We start from the raw sequence: 20600 nt of genomic DNA on the forward strand, positions 1-20600 counted from the left end.
CTATGGGGGAGAGCATGAGCTCTGTGTGTCTTCTCTCAAAAGAACACTAAGCCAATTCTATCAGGGCCCCTCATGACCCTTTTAACCTTAATTACCTCCTTATAAGCCTTATCTCCAAATACAGTCACTTTAGAGCTTAGAGCTTCAACATTTAAATTTGGAGGGGACACAGTTCAGTCCATAGCAAGGATCCATGTCTTTGGGTGGACATGTGCTTTTATTTCTTTTGAAATTTAAAAAAAAAAAAAGATGAAATCCCTGGATCAGAAGATAGACAAATGGCAGATAAGTTCAACATTATTTGTCCTTAGGGAAGTGCGAATACAAATCACCATAAGATACCACAACAGTCCTAATAGAATGGCTACTATACCACCATACCAAGTGTTGGTGAGGCTGAGGAACAATTTGTGTTCTCATACACTGCTGGTGTGAATGTAAGATGGGGAGGAAAACTTTCTCTGCCTATCCGGAGAAACAAATTAACAAGATACTACTCAAACATATTTTTCCCCAGGACAATCGTATAGTTTTTCAACATGTGGATAACATAATGCAGTTTATTTAAAGCCTTGTGTCAAAACCTTTGATCTCTTTTCAGAGATTTTTAGGAAAATATTTTCTTTGGTCAAGATGACATTTTGTCATAATAAGCCCACGTAGATGAGTCAAATGACAAATTCAGAGTAAATATAATTTTATGGAAATATGTAGGCCATCTGTGAAGGACTGCAGGAAACTCATCCTGGAAGAAGCAGTTTCACTTTACATAAAACAGGCCCCCACCCCTTGCTGAAACATGCACTTCAAAATGTGAGACACAGCATTCTGTTTAAAGCTCCATATTCTCTTTAGGAAGATTAAACAACCTACGTCTTCTGTCATCTTTTTATAGTTTTTATTTTCCAAACTTCAGAAAGTTCACTAATTTGGAAAGAGAAAAAACACCTTTAAAACATTGACATAAATAAGTTAATTGCTTAAATACCTGAAGGCAATGCAGTAGAATTACCAGGAAGACTTGTTAAAAAACAGATTCTGGCCCCATCCCAGAGTTTTGGATTCAGTAGGTCTGGAATGGGGCCTGAGAATTTGCATTTCTAACAAGTTCCCAGGTGATACTGATGCTTCAGGTTGGAAACTACACTTTGAGAATCACTGCTTTAGAGCCTCTCTCTCAAGAAAAATAGTAATAATAATAATAAAAGCTGTTACTACTTACCTGCGAATAATAGCGAGTTGGCCAAAAAGTTCGTTCGGGTTTTTGCATACCCTCTTATAAAAACCCCAATGAACTTTTTGGCAAACCAATATTTTAAAAGTGGACAGTTCATTCTTTTCCAGCAGCCTCCCTTTTATTCTGCCTCATCCATCAAAATTATGTCTGTCAAATAAAAGAGTATTGAAGACCTTGCCAGGTAGGTTACATCACAAAGAGTAGTTTTTAAGGAAGGGAGATATCCTTATTTGAGTTTCATCATATTACAGCCTAGTCTATTCAGATACCCTCCTCGTTTTTCTTTCTCATATAGTATGTGCCCAGGCGCATCCAGTTTTTAAGACCATTCTGCCTCTGACTCACTTCATATAAATGTCATTAACCAGCTATCCTCTCTTCTAAGTACTAAAGCTTTAGATCCCATTTGTTGAAATGCCTCAAAGGTGTTACTCATATTTCAAGGGAAATAGTCTCCCAAGACAGCTATCTAAGCTGTTTCTTCGTCCTTGTGATCTGCTTAACGTTCTTTGGGGTTTAGGGGAAATTCTTATTTTGTACCATTTTTACTCCTTGTTGGTGAATGCATTAGCATGGTTTGTATTTGGTATAAAAGGTTTGGAAATTTGATTTTGAAATACCGTAGTCTCCCCTTCTCTGTTCAAATATATACTAGCAAAAAATGGGAGCAGGGGAGCTAGTCAATAAGTCTAGTTCCTTTGGGGACATTTTTGAGTTTTTTAAACAACAGATTAGTGCCTTTGCCTATTGGATTGAGATTCCAAAGATTGGCAAGAGTGGGTGGAATGGGTATTTTGATACATTGTTAGTAGAATTATAGATTGATTCAGGCTTTCTGAAGTGCAATATGTCATAAACACAATAATTTAAATATGTATACACTGTGACCCAGAAATTCAATTTCTAGGAATTTATCCTTATCAAATAATTGACACAGATGTATATAAAAAAATGTTTACTACAGCTTGTTTATAATATTAAAACTTTATAAACAATCCAAGTGCCCAACTAGAGGGAGTTATTAAATGAATTTTCCTGTATGCATATAATAGAATCCCCAGCAGCCATTAGAAAAGATGAGAGTGACATACATGCACTGACATGGAAAGTTCTCTGAGGTAAGCAGTGAAGTAAAAAAAGTGCAGCTTATATATTAGTGCAAATGGAAAGGTCCATTTTGTTTGTTTTTTAAAAGTCTGGATTTTCTTTTACAATGATAATGATTAGTTCAAAATAGAAATCAGTTTTTATATTAAATAATTGTCAAATAGTTAATGAAATTGGCCTTTATTTAAGAATGAATGCCTTTTCTAAATCCTAACCTGGACTCTAATGTGTTGACTATTTTGCCAGGTTCATATATTCTGGTTCGTACCCTGAATTAAGCATATCAATTTAACTTTATTAACATCAATTTAGTGATACAGGTATTAATCCACCTAAAGAAATTTGAGGAAAAGGATAAGAAAATTAGCCTTTAGTCATGTGCAATTATTTTGATTTTGTCACACTAGCCATGTGACCTTAGAGAAGTCCCGTCATCTATAAAATAAGGGACCTGGGACTTCTGGTGCCTCTTGACCTTCACGCCCAGCATGCTGCTTTCCCATCCCTTTCTTCTGGAGATGACACATTGTTCTTTCTGTAAGGGTGCTATCCCAGAGAAGGAACAACCCAGTGTAACACGTAGCAAAAAAACATCTGGAGTAGATGACCTCGGTACTCAGGTCTAACCTTCTGATTCTGATATTAGGAAATTGTCAGGAAAAATTGAATGTAGTCATTTTCTCCAGGGAGGGTGTTTGGTGGACAGGGCTAAAATGGAGACAACATTTTAGCATATTTTTTTTTATACACTTAGAGCTTTGTAGCCTCTTATTCTGTCCACGTGTTACCTAGTCACTACAGAAGGAAGTATTTTAAAGTCACTTTTAAAAAGACAAAGTATAGCTTATGATCTCATCTTTTTAAATGGGTTGGATAGATTAAGGATTAGATTTATATATGTGAAAATAACAGTGATTATCTCTTTGTGGTAGAACTGTGAGCGAATTTTGTTTTCTTTTCTATGATTTTATTTATTTTTGTAAATTTTCTTCCATGAATATCACCCCTGTGGCCAGGTAAATCTTTTTTAATTTTAAGCATTAATCTTACAAAATAAAAATGTAAAATAAAGAGCAAAAGGAGGTCAAATGAGCACATCAAAGTAAAGGGAGAAGTTAGCACACAATCTGTTAGCAACCACATCACCTGACAGACATGTGCTCAGGGCATGGCCTGGCAATTGCTGACTTTCAGCCCCTTCATCCTCATGTCCTTTCTCAATATGAGCTGTTTTCTCAGCTTAAAACCCTCCTCTTCCTAAAATCCTCCTCTTTCATAATCTCCACCCACTGCCCCATTTTCAACTCTGTAGGTCCTTTCACTGCTTAGGTATCCACTTTGCCCTCCCTCTGCTAGGAAGCTCCCTTGATTCCTGGGTCTGGGTTGGGTCCCAATCCAATCTGCAATATTACCACCCTCTTACTAGACTATAGTTCCTGAAATCTGGGCCACGTTTGGCTTGATCACTGTTGTGTCCCACGCACCTGTCACATACTTGACTGACAGTAAATTCACAATATATATGTGTTGAATGAATAAATGAAATCATTTGTACAAGCTCCACTTGTGACATGCTACATGCACATTTCTTTTGAGCACCCTCAACTGAACTTGATTCCCTTCCAAAAGAACTCTTACTTTGCCAGCTATCTATATTCTGAACCAAAAGCAGCATTTAGTGATGTGGTGATAGAGTTGGAGTAAGCATACAACCTTTGTCATATATTGAAATGTGCACTTTACTCTTGTGGCCTCTTATTGCCCTGTGTGTTACTGGGTTTTGTGGTTGGTACTTGGATCTCAGAAGTGTTGTGAGATATCCCCTTATTTTCTGTAGAAAGTAACTTGAATGAGCAATTAAGGCAGTAGTGAAAACTTCAGGCTTTCTTTGTGCAAACTTACATACCAGAGTTTACATTCAAAGTATATTGAGTAAATACCAAATACTATTAGAAGTAGCACTTGAGCTGATATCCAAGATGATACTGATGAAAGAGTTACATTTATACATTTATATCCAGTAATGTTTTGCCTATGTTCTCCTCTAAGATTTTTATGGCTTCATGTATTATATTTAGGTCTTTAAAGCATTTTTTAATTTTTGTATATGGTGTGAGGGAGTGTTCTAATTTCATTGATTTAAATGTAACTGTACAGCTTTCCCAAAACTACTTGTTGAAGAGACTATCTTTTCTCCATTATATATTCCTGCCTCTTTTGTTGTAGATTAGGTGTGTGGGTTTATTTCTGGGCTCTCCATTATGTTCAGTTGATCTATATGTCTGTTTTTATGCCAATACCATGCTGTTTGGAAGTCTGGAAGTTTTAAGCCTCCAGCTTTGTTCTTTTTCCTCAGGATTGCTTTGGCAATTCTGGACCTTTTTTTTTTTTGATTGCATATAAATTTTCAGATTGTTCTAGTTCTATGACAAATGTCATGGTTATTTTGATTGCATTAAAGCTGTAGATTGCTTTGGGTAGTATGGCCATTTTAACAATGTTAATTCTTCCAATCCAAGAGCGTGGGATATCTTTTCATTTCTTTGAATCATCTTCAATTTCCTTTATCGGTGTTTTGTAGTTTTTAGCATGTAGGTCTTTCACACCCTTGGTTAAATTTATTCCTACATACTTTTTTTTTTTTTTGACATGATTTTTTTTTTTTTGGCCATGCCACACAGCTTGTGAGATCTTAGTTCCCTGACCAGGAACTGAACCTGGGCCATCAGCAGTAAGAGCATGGAGTCCTAACCACTGGATTGCCAGGGAATTCCTAACATGATTTTAAATGGGATTTTAAAAAAAATTTTCTTTATGATAGTTCATTGTTAGTGTAAAGAAATACAACAGATCTCCATATACTAATCTTGTATCCTGCTACCTTGCTGAATTTATTTATTAGTTCTAATAGTTTTCATGTGGAGACTTCAGGATTATCTATATAGTATATTGTGTCATCTGCAAATAGTGACAGTTTTACCTCTTCCCTTCCAATTTGTAAACCTTTTATTTCTTTTTCTTCTCTGATTCTTTGGCTAGGACTTCCAATACTATGTTGAATAGAAGTGGTGAGAGTGGGCATCCTTATTTTGTTCCTCAATTTAATGGGTAGGCTTTCAGTTTTTCACCATTGAGTATTATCTTGGCTGTGGCCTTATTGTAAATGGCTTTTATGATGTTGAGATATGTTCCCTCTATACCCACTTTGATGAGAGTTTCAGGAAGGGATGTTGAATTTTTTCAAATGCTTTTTCTGCATCTATTGAGATGATCATGTGATTTTTATCTTTACTTTTGCTAATGTGATGTATCACATTGATTGATTTGCATATGTTGAGCCATCCTTGCATTCCTGGAATGAATCCAACTTGATCATGGTGTATGATGCTTTTTATGTATTGTTGGACTTGGTTTGCTAATATTTTGTTGAGGATTTTTGCATCTAGAGTCATAAAGGTATTGGCCTGTAATTTTCTTTTTTTGTAATTCTTTGTCTGGTTTTGGTATCAGGGTGATGGTAACGTCATAGAATGAATTTGGGAGTGTTCCCTCCTCTTTAGTTTTTTTGAAATCATTTGAGAAGGATAGGTATAAGTTCTTCTTTGTGTGTTTGGCAGAATTCCCCAGTGAAGCCATCTAGTCCAGGACTTTTGTTTGAACAGAATTGTTTGTTTGTTTGTTTGTTTTGTTTGTTTTTACAAATTATATTTTACTAGTGATCAGTCTGTTAAAATTATCAGTTTCTTCTTGACTTAGTTTTGGCAGGCTGTATGTTCCTAGAAATTTGTCCATTTCTTCTAGGTTGTCCAATTTGTTGGCATACAACCGTTCTTAGTATTCTCTTATGATTTTTTTGTATTTCTGTGGTATCTGTTGTTATGTCTCCTCTTTCATTTCTTATTTTGTTTATTTGGGCCCTCTCTCTTTTCTTCTTGGTGAGCCTGGCTAGAAGTTTGTCAATTTTGTTTACCTTTTAAAAAAATAGCTTTTGGTTTTATTGATCTTTTCTATCTTTTTAAAATGTCTGTTTTATTTATTTCTTCTTTGATCTTTGTTATATCCTTCCTTCTTCTGACTTCGTGTTTTGTTTGTTCTTTTTCTAATCATTTTAGTTGGTGGGTTAGGTTGGTTGTTTGAGATTTTTCTTATTTCTTGAGGAAGGCCTATATCACTATGAACTTCCCTCTTAGAACTGTTTTTCCTGCATCTCATCAACTTTGTGAGGCTGTGTTTTCATTTTCATTTATCTTGAGGTATTTTCTAATTTCTTCTTTGATTTCATTGTTGACCCATTAGTTTTTTTAGTAGCATGTTGTTTAGTCTCCATGTGTTCATTCTTTTCCCATTTTTCTTTCTGTGGTTGATTTCCAGTTTTATATATTTGTGGTCAGAAAAGATGCTTAAAATAATTTCTATCCTCTTAAATTTGTTGAGGCTTGTTTTGTGACCTAGTATGTGGGTCTATCCTAGAGAACGTTCCATGTGTGCTTGAAAAGAATGTGTATTCTGTTTTTGGGGGGATATAGTGTCATGTAGGTATCACAAGGTTGCAGTTGCCAGTGCAAGGTTCTCTCTGCCATGATTTTTAGCAGGCCAGCACATGTGCACTCCTCCTGAGTAGAGTCTTAGCTTCTCTAGCCCTTCTATGTGTCTTAGCAGATCTCCCAGCAGGCAAGGAGGCTATCTCTGTGTATGACCCCAGGACTGGGATGTCCAGATTATAGCTCATCCTGCTCACTACCCATGGCAAGGGTCCACCCATGTGGACCTTCTCCTTTTTATAGATCCCTCCTAGGGACACAGGTCCTGACCTGATGCCTTTTTTTCCCCCCCACCCTACCCCGTTACATTGAGATCTTTCTTGTAGCTTTGGTTGTATAGGAGTTTTTCTGCCAGTTTCCAGTTAGTTTTCCATAACAATTGTTCCATATGTAGATTTTTTTTTTGACATATTTGTGGGGGGAAGTGAGTTCCATGTCCTCCTACTCCACTATCTTCATCCCCATCCCCCTCCCCTTAGGTCTTAATTTGTTAACTTTTTTCATAATTCATCATTACTTGTAATATAACATCACCCAAAACTCTAGGAAAGTATGAAGTTAAGTTTTGTTGTATATACATGTACCGTATATACCAATAGTGTATATCTGAATATGCTGAGTCCAGGTTGTAAGTAAGATAAAGCAATACTTAAGAGGGAATACATATCCAACCATAATCAAGTTACTATATTTCATTGAATCTAAGATGCCACTGATTCCATTAGTAACTTATTTTTTTACCACCAAGAAGAAAGAATTAATTGAAAATACTATCAATTATGAGAGATATCCCAGTTTCAGAATATTAACATGGAAAAAAATGTCATCTTGAAAACTAATAAAGTATAGTGATAATTAGGATCATGTTTATACTACTTTTTTCTGCTAAAATAATTGATTAATGTTACTAATGTCTCTATATTTATACCATGTTCACTGGTAAATATAAGTGAAGGACACAGGTATAAGTATTTTCATGTAACATGCATATAAGAAAAAAAATGCATCTTTGTAATTTTTTTGTAAATCAAATGATAGGAGGATGCTTTTGAAAACCCAACTTAAATATATCTTTAAAATAGAGTTTATTGCCTTGCTGACTACAAATTTCAAGCATCATCCAAGAACTCACTCTGATTCCTTGTGTCCTTTTACCTATACCACCTCCATGTATTTAACTCAGCCTAGCTTCTCTTGAAGCAATCAGATGCTGGAGTAGTTCCAATACTCACATCTGTGGTCCACACCACACAGAGCAAAGGGAGCCAACCATCCTAACTTTCTTAGTTGGAGGCCCAGGGTTCACTCTGATGGACCAGCTTGAGTCACACGCAGTTCAGTGGAGTCATTACAAGCATAGATTCCAGAGCCAAACTGCCTGAGTTCAGAATCCAACCCAGCTCACTATTTACCAGCTCTGAGCCTTAGAGCAGCACAAAGAGGGGGTTATGATAGCACCTACCTCACGCAGTTGTTCTGAGGATTAAACGGACTAATACAGTGCTTAGAACAGTGCCTGGCACTTAGTACATCCTGTGAAAGTGTTGTTGATGATGGTGATGTTCATCCTTGAAACAATCACTGTGGCTAGAGGGAGACTGTACTGAATTGCTTAGCCTAGTCAGAAGTCACCTCCCAAGTGATAGGCAACATTTGCTTCTTTGGAATCACATGGATCCCCAAACAGGGGCACTGAGAAGGAATAATTAGGCATTTGAGGCATAGAAAGCAGGTAGGGGTAACCAAGAAGTGTCGACTACCCAAATCATGGTTTAAATACACAGGGTTGTTTGACAAATCATATTTGGAAATGAAGACCATCTGTTCAAGGTAAATAATCATCCTTTGCCTTATATCTTTGACACATATCTATTTTCATGTACCAAGTTTCCATGTTGTATAAATTATACACTTAAAAAATGGTACTCAGGGACTTCCCTGGTGGTGCAGTGGTTAAGACTCTGTGCTTCTAATTCATGGGGCCTGGGTTCAATCTCTGGTCAGGGAACTAGATCCCACATGCATGCCACAATTAAGAAGTCTGCATGCCACAACTAAGGAGCCTGTGAACCACAACCAAGGAGCCTGCATGCTGCCACTAAGACCTGGCACAACTAAATAAATAATTTTTTTTTTAAATGGTACTTAGCACCCCCGCCGCGGGTCCCAGCAGCTTGGGCGGCGGGAGGAGCGGCAGCGGCCAGACAGCCCAGCTCCCGCGAAGGCTCTTGGCGCGCCGCGGCCCGCAGGCACCCGGCACGCGCCCGCCCCGCCGCCACGATGCCCAAGAGGAAGGTCAGCTCCGCCGAGGGGACGGCGAAGGAGGAGCCCAAGAGGAGATCGGTGAGGTTGTCAGTTAAACCGGCTCCCACAAAAGTGGAGACGAAGCCAAAAAAGGCGGCGGGAAAGGATAAATCTTCAGACAAAAAAGTGCAAACAAGGATAAATCTTCAGACAAAAAAGTGCAAACAAAAGGGAAAAGGGGAGCAAAGGAAAAACAGGCCGAAGTGGCTAACCAAGAGACTAAAGAAGACTTACCTGCAGAAAACAGAGAAACTAAAAACGAGGAGAGCCCAGCCTCTGATGAAGCAGGAGAGAAAGAAGCCAGGTCGGATTAATATCACACACCTGGTCCTCAGTGGTCCCTGTCTCCCTTCTTGTACAATCCAGAGGAATATTTTTATCAACTATTTTGTAAATGCAAGTTTTTTAGTAGCTCTAGAAACATTTTTAAAAATAAGGAGGGAATCCCACCTCATCCCATTTTTTAAGTGTAAATGCTTTTTTTTAAGAGGTGAAATCATTTGCTGGTTGTTTATTTTTGGTACAACCAGATGATAGTGGGGTATTGAATGTGGGAGGCTTTGATTGTCTTGGGTGTCAGCTTAACATTTCATAGATGGGGGGTAGCTTTTATATCCTATAATACAAAGCATACTAAATGGCAGTTTGGAGTCAGTTGTGCATTTAATGTCTTGAACACTTTAAATTGCTCCTCTGTTTTTGGTAGAATTATTTCCTAAAGCAAATTACTCACTCCTTGATCTCGGCTCTCCTGGTCAGAATTTTGTGCACCCTGTAACATCTTTCGTTGTGGTAGTCCAGTTCTTCTAGTAACTTTGTTAATGTGCTGTGAACGATTGACAATTGGAGTGTGTAGTGTATATGATATTAAATTGTGAATTAGTGGGACTTCAGATGTAACAGCATATCAATATTTGAAGATATTGGTACTTGATATCCTGTTAAGGAAAATTTGCCTCCAAATTTTAAGCTGGAAAGTCACTGGAATAACTTCAGAAAAGAATCACAACTACATGATTTTTTAGATTTTTGGTACGTATGTTAAGAATTGTGTACAAATTGAAATATCTGTGTACTGATCCTCAAAACAACCAATAAAATCTCAGTTATGAAAGAAAAAATAAATAAATAAAAATAAAATAAAATGGTACTTAGACTCCCCTTTTCCTCACACGTTTCCATTCATTTTACTTCCCAGTCATGACTCATTGACAATCCATTGTGTACCAGGCTTACCAATGAGCAAACTGAATGTGGTTTTTGCCCTCATGGAGTTTACAGTCTCACAGAATGATAGTTCTTAGCAAGCATTAATCTTCTTTAGTTAGATCACTATTGTATAAAACGGAAGTACAAATGAGGGACTTCCCTGGTGGTCTGGTGGTAGAGAATCCATCCTGCAATGCAGGGGATATAGGTTCAATCCCTGGTTGGAGAACTAAGATCCCACATGCCACAGGGCAACGAAGCCCATGTACTACAACTACTGAGCCGGCACACCTCAACTAGAGAGAGAAAACCTGCATGCCACAACTAGAGAGAAGCCCGCGCATAGCAACAAAAGCTCCTGCATGCCACAACTAAGACCCAAAGTAGCCATAAATAAATAAATAAATAAATAAATAAAAATCTTTTATAAAGAAGTTCAAATCAGACTCTAGAAGATCATTATGTGGATTTTTTGGGTTGAGTAGATTATTTTTTGAATATAGTATTATAACTGTTTTTTATGTGTTTGTCTTCCCTATGAGCTGCTTGAAGGCAGAGACAGAACCTTATTCCGTGTTACCTATAACACTTAAGGTACTGCCTGGTATGTCACATGTATCCACAGCTTTTAATTAATTTATTTATTCTCTACTCCACAAAAGTAGTATGCATGGCTGGACTGGATTAGAGTTAGGTAGGAAGAAGTAGTTCCTGAGTATTTATCCAAAAGATACTTCTGATTTTGCAGTTTATAATAACTTGAGGTTAAAGTTTAGCTTCCCCTTATCTATATATCAAAGGAAAATACGGCATATAATCTGCCTCTGAAATTAAACCCCAATTTTTAGCTGGGCATTTTCCCAAAATTCCCTTGCAAGTAGATATATCCATGTGGCTCAGACCTAGCCAGTGAGGTATGAGTGTTAAGTATTCAATGGTACTTCCTGAGAGCTTTTTAAAAGTCTTCCTAAAAGTCTTTAACAAGAAGAAAGGAGGGGGCTTCCTTGGTAGCACAGTGGTTAAGAATCCGCCTGCCAATGCAGGGGTCATGGGTACGATCCCTGGTCCAGGAAGATGCCACATGCCACAGAGCAACTAAGCCATGCACCACAACTACAGAGCCTGCGCTCTAGAGCTCGTGAGCCACAACTAATGAGCCCGCATGCTGCAACCACTGAAGCCCACTTGCCTAGAGCCCATGCTCCGCAACAAGAGAAGCCACCACAACAAGAAGCCTGCACACCACAACGAACAGCCACAGCTCACTGCAACTAGAGAAAGCCCACATGCAGTAATGAAGTCCCAACAGTCAATAAATAAAAATAAAACAAATTTTTTTTTAAAAAGAAGAAGAAAGGAGATATGCAACATCTGTTGTCCCTGCTGGTGGCTGGCATTTGAATGGGATGGCTGGAACACAAACAGCCAGGTCAGGACAATGGCAGGGAACAAGAAAGGAGCCTATATCCAGCACACGTAGAAGCACCACAGCAGCCTGGGGCAGCCTGTCTCAACTTCTTTATGAGGAAGGAAGAAAGAAATGTCCACCTGTTCAAACCTCTGTTGTTTGTTTTTGGGGGTTTGTTTGCCTTCTGTCACAGGTGGTCAGATGTAATCCTGTGTGAAACCCACAGCCATGTTTCTAACTGTATAGGATAGCAAGGAACTAAGTAAACAACCTACACACCTTTTTTTAAGGACCTCTTACTTATGTGCTCTATGCCACTCCTTGAAAATAAGTTTTGTCTATTACTGAATAAAAATATTTAACTTCTCTGCTTCTGTGTATCTTTAAAATCTGTAAATTCCATTTCTTTGGGAAATCTATTACTCAGACTTCTTAATTCAGAAAAAGTTAGAAGAAAAGAAGGGATTTCTTCCCCTGTAGAAGTCACCATGGCCACCTGCAGCAGCAGCCTGACCTGTCCTTGCCCCTGCTTTGGCCACTCTGGACTTGGTAAATGAGAAGGGGAGGCAGAAAGCAAAGGTGAGTGAGGGGATGCTCCAGAGTTACTTCTTGTTACTCAGAAATCATTGTTAACTAGGTTTTTAAAATCCACAGCCCTGGGACTTCCCTAGTGGCACAGTGGTTAAGAATCCAGCTGCCAATGCAGGGTACACAGGTTCAAGCCCTGGTCCAGAAAGATCCCACATGCTCCAGAGTAACTAAGCCCATTCACCACAACTACTGAGCTCACATGCTGCAACTACTGAAGCCCAAGTGCCTAGAGCCTGTGCTCCGCAACAAACGAAGCCACCACAAGAAGCCCCGCACACCGCAACAAAGAGTAGCCCCTGCTTGCTGCAACTACAGAAAGCCCAGCGCACAGCAAGGAAGACCCAACACAGCCAAAATCAATTAATTAAAACAAAACAAAAAACCAAAAAAACCACAGCCCCTTTTTCCAGCCCGTGGTAATAATTAACCTCACTCGAGGTTCTAAACCCTGTGACAAAGACGGGGCCAGTACCATCCTCGTTGTGAGATTGAATAAGCCGGGGCTTATAGAGGTGATAGGACTCCCCCAGCCAGTGGTGTTGCTGGGAGGAGGGGGTCTGTTCTGCTAGGGCATGCTGTAGTTGTCTACACACTCACAAGTCTGACCCAGTAGAGTAATTCCTCCTTTTTAAAGTAAAGGTGAAATAAAACAAAGATATACTTCTCCTCAGTTTAACAAGGGCTCCCTTGGGATCATCTGAGGTTAGGCAATCAATATCCATCCTATTTTTCCTTTTCTGGATTTCAGATTTTGCAAGTGGAATTTGGTAAAAGAATTGGGGAGAGGTGGGTGGGGGTGAATTAAGTCACCAACAGGAGAGCCTTATAGATATTTCAGTCTCTTCCCAGACTGTGCTTCTGAGTGACCGAGGCCCGTGCTTAGTGGGCTGGCGGATTCCCTGACTGATCAAACCTGCCAGAACACTTCAGCTGGCATCCCAGCAAACATATGGTGTCAGGGTCAATATTTACCTTCATTTGACGTGCACGGCACTTCATCTATTTATTTATTTATTCAGCAGGCAATTAGGCTTCACAGAGCATAATCCCTTTGTTCTCTACTTGGGTTACTGGATGTCAGAGCCCTGGCAAACAGCTTTCAGACAAGACCATCCAACCCTTAGTGTGCAATGTTTGCATACCATTGCTTCTCCTGTGAGAGGAAAAAGAATACACAAACATATGCACACAAATATATATTGGGAATATATTATATACAGATTACATTATTAGTAATATAGTAAATATAAATATGTTTATATGTATATTTATTTATATCTATTTATAATATATTTAATATATTTATAATACATTTAATATATATTTATATATAGAAATATTTATACAATATAAACATAAATATATATTATTTGAGGAACCTTATATAATATTCTTTTTAATTTAGGCATACATCATGTCAATGTGTTATTGGTGTTTTGGGTACTTTGAGAGGCTTTTGTAAATAAAAAAAGATTATTTAGGAACTTCATTTTTTTTGATAAATTATTAAATTGAAAAAGGAAAGTTTAAGTCTTTTTCAAGCTTTTAGTTCACTTACAAATCTTATTATTCTGTTCATACAACTAATGAACTTTAACAATCACTTTTAAGGAAGGTTTGATTAATGTGTTAAATTAATATACAAACTGAGTTAATAAAAAAAAAACCTCAAACATTTTAAACTGCGTTTATACATTTTATTTCCATCTTCAGTATTTCAACTATCTAAAGAACAAGCCCACCCTTTTTAAGAACTTAAATTACTCTTATACATGGCTATTAAGCATATTTTAAAAATGTTTTAAGGTTTCTAATACTGTTTTTAAAACTTACTAATATATACTTATATTTTCCAACTTAAAGTCACAAGTTTAATTATTTGATTATAAATTTATATTGGAAACCAGGTTACTTGTTAACTCTAACTGGCTCAGTTCCCTTGAATATAACAAATACTTAAAGTACCAAATATAGATAGGTCCCTTAAGACAAAAATTATTGATATCCCAAGTTTGTGTCTGTATTTAATTCTGAACCTTCCTGACAGTAAAAGATGCTTTATAACTAAGGTAACAATGTCATCCCAAATAATTTTGGGGTTACTGTCTCAACATGCTAACATTTCTTCACAATCACAGATTTTGACCCGGACATGACGTTCGGGGTTAGAAATAGGCGGCACAACTTCCAGTCCCGCCCCCTGGCTTCCGGTGCTGCAGTCTTGGGGCTGGGGAGGGCGTTTTTTCGTGGACGTGGCTGTCGCTCTGAACCTCTTGCTGGGCGAGTGTGTTGGTGCAGCGGTGGCTCGCAGCGAGTTTGCTACCCCGGGTGGGGTGGCGATCCGGGCTCTATCAGTCGCGAGCCAGACCACGATTCTGATTGGGAGCCGGAGGAGCGGGAGCTGCAGGTGATGGAGAGGTACGGACTCCTTCCCGGGCCCTCAGCCGGAAGCAGGGCCTCGGACCTGGACGTCCCAGGCCGCTCGCAGCCTTGGTGTCGGGCGTCCTGCAGCCGCCCTGATTTCTCACCCATTGTCCAGGGCTCAGGGGCAGGTGGTAGCTCCTTTGGGACTATGGGTCCGTTCACCAAGGACGTATTTCATTAGCCGTTTAAAGACTTTGGCAACAGCTTATGGGATGGTAGTGGTGGTGGTGCTAGATTTCCAGGGCCGTATTCAGAGCAGGTCTAGGCTGGCAGACATGGCCAGGTTGTCCTTGCGAAGAGAAGCGGGCTGGGCACTCTGTGACTTAGCCCAAGGCTCTTCAACCACCCATCTGGCTTCCACGCAAGGCTTGTGCCATTGGTTCTCTCCCCCTGAAGCGACAGAAAAAAGCAATCCATTTCCACACAATTTGGAGGCAAATGGAGGCGCCAGGTGCCCCACCCAGGACCCTGACGTGGGAAGCCATGGAGCAGATCCGGTATTTACACAGGGAATTTTCAGAGTCTTGGTCAGTTCCCAGATTGGCCGAAGGCTTTGATGTCAGCATCGGTGTGATCCAAAGGGTTTTAAAAAGCAAGTTTGTACCAATGTTGGAGCAGAAACTGAAGCGGGATCAAAAAGTCCTTAAGGAAATTGGGCTTGCCCTTTCTATCTGGCAGCTCCCAGGCTCTGGGGACACCTTGAAACAGCTTTCTGCAGGCCATTCTGTACCGGACTCTTTGCTGCTACCGCCATGGTCACAGGACAGCTTTGAAAGCGACAGAATTGAACACTCACAGTACAAATACACCAAGGAGACAGAAGGAAAGGAATGAAGGAATCCGAGTCCTGGAGGAGAAGAGCTTTGTGCCTATTGGTACAGTCCTAGGTCATCCGAGAGAGCTGCAGAAGTTCTCCACCAGTGATTGTGGGGGCACCAGAGGAACTGACAGTGATGGGTTGCCAAATGATAAGAAGCTGGAAGAGTTGAAGGCAGGGGAGCCAGGTGACCAGAACTTTAGCAACAAAGTTGTGCATAGGGGATGAGAGTTCTTTGACAGCAATGGGACTTTCTGTACAGAATTTGAGCTGGAGCCTGACTTGTGGAAATGCCACATGAAACACAGCTGGGCAAATATGTTTGGTTCTGCCTGGATTTCTGTGTGTGGATTATCCACCTTGGAATGGGGGGGAAGTGAGGAGCCTGGAATGTGGGATGAAAGAGCTTGGATTTGGATCTAACAAAGGGCAGAGAACTTCACAGGGCAGATATGTATGGGAGTGGGGTGAGTGGCTGGCTGGGTAGATTCTAGCCTCCTATAGCACTGCTCCCACTCTGACCCATGTGGATCTTCAGGAGTCACCCTTCTTGCCTGGGCTCTCCGTGTGTTGAAACCAGCCTGTATTGCGTGTGTTGTTAAAGTTTCTGTGATACTTGTGATATGTTTGGGAGGAAATTAAAAATTCTCACCTCATTTACTTCTTGATTAATAAACACTGACAGTTCTGGAACTGCTTCATCAATTGATTGTATTCATTATGTGCAAAATAAATTAAAATGTAGCAGTCAAAAAAAAAAGAGTATGCGGCAACACCTTCCTCCCAACCCCTGTGGTCATGCTGAGCCCTCTTCTCATAGTCACTATCTAAATGCCAACTGACTGGTTTTAAGACTCTCCTGACCCTACAGAGTGATAGGCTCTAAACAGTGAATGTCCTAAAATCTTTTTTCCCTCTTCTGCTGTCCCCACCCCTGAACTTGAGCCAGTAACTTCGGAGAAGTCTCCTCCCTCTCTCTCAGTTCATAATCTAGCCAAACAATCACCAGATTATTCCTATTTCACCTGCAACCTCTGAAATCTCTCTGAAATCTGCCCCTCTTCTCCCTCCTCACACCTGTTGCCTGAATCCAGGCTTCATCATTCCAGCCTCTGGTTACTCAATAGCCCTGTCACCCGCCTCGCCTGTCCAGAGGCTCTACCACAAGCCTCCTCCTTCCATCATGTTGATCACAACCATCCACCATCACTGCCATTTACGAACACCTTCTGCACACCAGGAAACAAGCCAGGTGTTCTACCTATGTTTTACTATTGGCTTCCGCCAGAGCCCTGCATAAGACAAATTATTCGCTTCATTTTAAGATGAGTATATTTAGGCTCAAAAAGTTTGAGTTACTTTTTCAAGGTCCCAGAGCTAGTGCAGAGATAAATCAGGATTTAACCCCAATACTTAGCAGTTCCCCAGACAAATCGTCTCTCTTCTCCACCTATAACACTCTTACGATTTTTCAGAACTATATTCACGTATCTCTTTCTCTGAGAAGACTACCCTACTCCTGACCCCAGTCTCATTTGGGTATCTCTGCCTTGATTTTCCATAACACTTTCTACACTTTCTTTTGGAGACCAAAAGACCCCATCACTTACTAGCCCAGTGACCTTGGGCAAGTCATCTAACCTCTCTGATCTTAACTCAATGATCAAACAAGAATAATAATTCCTCTTGCTGGGTTGTTGTGAGAATAAAATTAAAGTATATAAATATCAGGTATATTGCTTGACCCATAAACAATAAATAGCTGCCATTACCATGTAGCCATTATGACCATATTGTTATGGTTATTGACCACCAAAGAAGTTGTTTCTGAGTGGGTGGTGTGAATGAGGTGTGTGAAAGTGGAATATGTTGCAGGCCAAAGCCTGGCCTCTCTGAGAACAAGCAATAAATTTGTGATTTCAGTATCTGCTATATCTTTATATACAGTTCCCTTTCAACCTAATCAGAGGACCCTTTTCCATGGTTTATTCTAATTGAAATCCACAGACATTTACTAAGCTCCCAGTGTGCACCTTGTAAAAGACACACTTATGAGAACAGGCCTCTGCCCTCCAGGAGTTGGTTGTGGTGCTCACAGTGAAGAGACTAATACACACCAGTGTGGACCCGGATGAGGGCCATCGCTAGCCCCAGTGGAGCTGGGAGCACATGAAGGGGTAAAGAAAGAGACAGTCAGTGGGACCAGAGGAGTAATTCATCAGCCCAGGGCAAGTTTGGGTTGTAGAAAGCCCAAAGCAGCTACAATATGAAATGCTGAAATTATAGACCAAGCTAGAGAGCTCTTAATGTAAACGTCCCATGTTTGGGTACCACAGATTGATGTAACTAAATCAAAGCCCTCAAATATATCCAGATTCTGCCATTCCATATGGGACTTTGGGTAGAGCAGGAATTAGAATGTGACAGACTTGAATCTCTGTTCTACTTTACCCTCTTCTAAACATTTTTTGGTAGATTATTTCATTGGATTCTCATAACCAAACATGGCACTTGGGACTTTCTCCTGCCCTTCCAGGTTCATATAGTTTATCTAAGTGATTGCCTGTTTGACAAGCCTGGAAGACACAGATTCCAAAAGTTCTCCATTTCCCAGAAATTTCACCACCACTAGTATATTTCTTTGTGTTAAAACTGACTTCCAGGAAGGTCACATGTTAAGTTGCTATCTTGTATATTTTGGTGTGATTTAATTAATTACCTTGTTAATAACTAAATGAAAGCACAAAATAAGCAAGTACTTATTGAGCACCTACTATGTGACAGAGAGGCTAGAAGTTGGGACACAGTAATGAATGGGATGCAGTCCCTGCCCTTCAGTGGCTCACAGCTTAATGTCTAGAGCCTTTTGAAGCCTGCAGCACTGTCTAAGGGAGGCCGTGTGGTCGAGAGTTCTGGGTAATCCATGATAACATGAGGACTCAGAACAAAAAGGTAAGAGGAGGAGCTTAATGTAAATTTGAGCTGTTTCACAATTTGATCTAGGGCAGCCTTGTTTCCTGGACATCTTCAGTCTGTTCTCACCTCTGCCTCCTGAGGCATCTGCATTGTACCACTCCACTCTTGAGTATTCACGTAGGTGTCCTGTCGACTTTGCATCCTGAGTGCTTTGATAGTACCCACTCCTCTCGGGCCACTAACCTAGTATCAGACCCTCATTTTCTTGCATCTGGACTTCTCTTCACAGCCAGTTACTCCCTGTCTCCAGCCCTATGACTATCCATCACTGTTTCTGCACTGCAGTCAGAGCATCCTTCTGCATCATTGCATCAGATCTTCATCACCTTTTACATCTCATCGTTCCACTCCGCAGGTAAGATTCTGCCAGGGGTTCCCCCTACAGATACAAGCTCCCCAGCATGTACCGAATTCTCACCCTGTGTATTTTTCCCCACAAACACCTGCTCACCTGGTTCTAGCCGAAACGAACCATAGCCCAAGGAGAGTATGTGTACTTTTATTTTTAGTGGATCCTACCAGATTTCTTTTCCCAAAGTTGTAACAGCTATTTCTCCCCACCCTCACTAGCCTTTTAAAACTTTGCCAACTTGCTGTGTGAAACTAGTATCTCATTGTTTAAACTGGTGTTTTCCCTGACCTATAGTGAGGCTGGACATATTTTTATATGTTTATTAAGGATTAGGATTTTCTCCTCTATAAACTGGCTTTTCGTAATCTTTGCTCAATTTTCTGTGAGTGTTTATCCTTTTCTCAGTAATTTGTAGAAGCTCTCTGTGATACTAACTTTTTAATTTTCTAACCGTTATTGAATGCTTTTATGTACCAGGCACTGTTTCCCCAGTCAGTTCTAGGTCTTTGCTTTTGTTCGTGTTGCACTTTTCTAAGTATAAATTAATAAATGTTTAATGAATAATAGATAAATGAATGAGTGAATGAATTGTGTGAATAAAACATGTAAGTTTTATTTGCCCCCAAAGACTGGCCTTTTGTTTAGGGGCTATTTCATCATAGGAGTCCTCTGTATTGTCTTGTGCCCTTTTATCACTTTCCAACCACCACTCTCTGCCTTTTGTTTGGTCAGGTAGTAAGTACAGTACACCAGAGACCCTTAATAACTGCTTTCAAAATGAGAAGAATGCCTTTCTCTGACTTAAATGTTAGGCTTTGGAAAAGGACTCAGGAAATACACACTAAAGGTGAGAGGAGGAAGTACTTCATGTTTCATGAATTGTATGGAGGGAGCCATTTTTAGTTACCAGGAAATGATATGCCTAGCACATAGGGATATAAAAGACCTTAGCAATGAGGCAACTAAAAGTTTAATGTTATTTCTTTAATTACTGTATCCTTCTGGGAGGAGTTTATAAAATCCTTCCTGACTTATGAAACACCAACAAGCCTGCAGAACTCTGAGAGGGATTTCTTCCTTGTTTTCACAAAAAGGAGCAGAATCCACAACAACTGTATTACAAAGTAAAATAGCCAAAAATATTAAGCCAGAATCAGAGAGGTTTCACCCCATAGCATGGATTGGATGATTTCTTTTAATTTTAGAAGAGCTTTGCACTTGAATTTATACCCGTATCCCCCAGTGTAATTCAAAATTAAGTTATTCCTTCAAGATCCCCACCCCATTCCTTCTGCTGAGGCTACAAAACAACCTCAACCTCTCCTTTCTTGTCTACTATTTTCCTCCCTCCCCCCGCCACCACCTCAGTTTTCCTTTAATAGCCCTTTCTCTTAAATGACTCATAAATTAAAGTCTGTGCATTTGGGACACATTGTGTGTTACTTGCAGATAAAACACTTAAGTGTTTCATTTGGAATCAAATACAGTTTCCTGAGGAAATAACTGAAATCACAGAATTGTTGAATAAGCTGATAAGCAAAATCAGGTCACTAGGCAAAAATTATCTTTTTTCGACCAAAGAATCTAAAGCTGCTTTACCAAGACACACAAACAGAAAGACCTCAGTCCAGAAA

The 20600-nt window shown here is 39.7% G+C and overlaps 1 protein-coding gene and 2 pseudogenes across 4 annotated transcripts in view; all 3 read left to right on the forward strand.

The window, feature by feature from the left end:
- The window catches only part of APC (APC regulator of WNT signaling pathway), a 298287-nt gene that overhangs the window by 3877 nt on the left and 273810 nt on the right, over positions 1-20600 (forward strand). For 2 of the 4 annotated variants that reach the window (XM_057737283.1, XM_057737305.1), the window contains exon 2: positions 18844-18969. The exons of the other annotated variants lie outside the window; for them this stretch is intronic. The gene's annotated coding sequence lies outside the window, so the exon portion shown is untranslated. The remainder of the gene's footprint in view (positions 1-18843; positions 18970-20600) is intronic. 4 annotated transcript variants of the gene reach the window in all.
- Positions 9016-10459, forward strand: LOC130854555 (uncharacterized; annotated as a pseudogene).
- LOC130844044 (neugrin-like) lies at positions 12295-16308 on the forward strand (annotated as a pseudogene).

The sequence above is a fragment of the Hippopotamus amphibius genome, chromosome 1, assembly GCF_030028045.1.
Source record: "Hippopotamus amphibius kiboko isolate mHipAmp2 chromosome 1, mHipAmp2.hap2, whole genome shotgun sequence".
Taxonomy (NCBI): Eukaryota; Metazoa; Chordata; class Mammalia; order Artiodactyla; family Hippopotamidae; genus Hippopotamus; species Hippopotamus amphibius.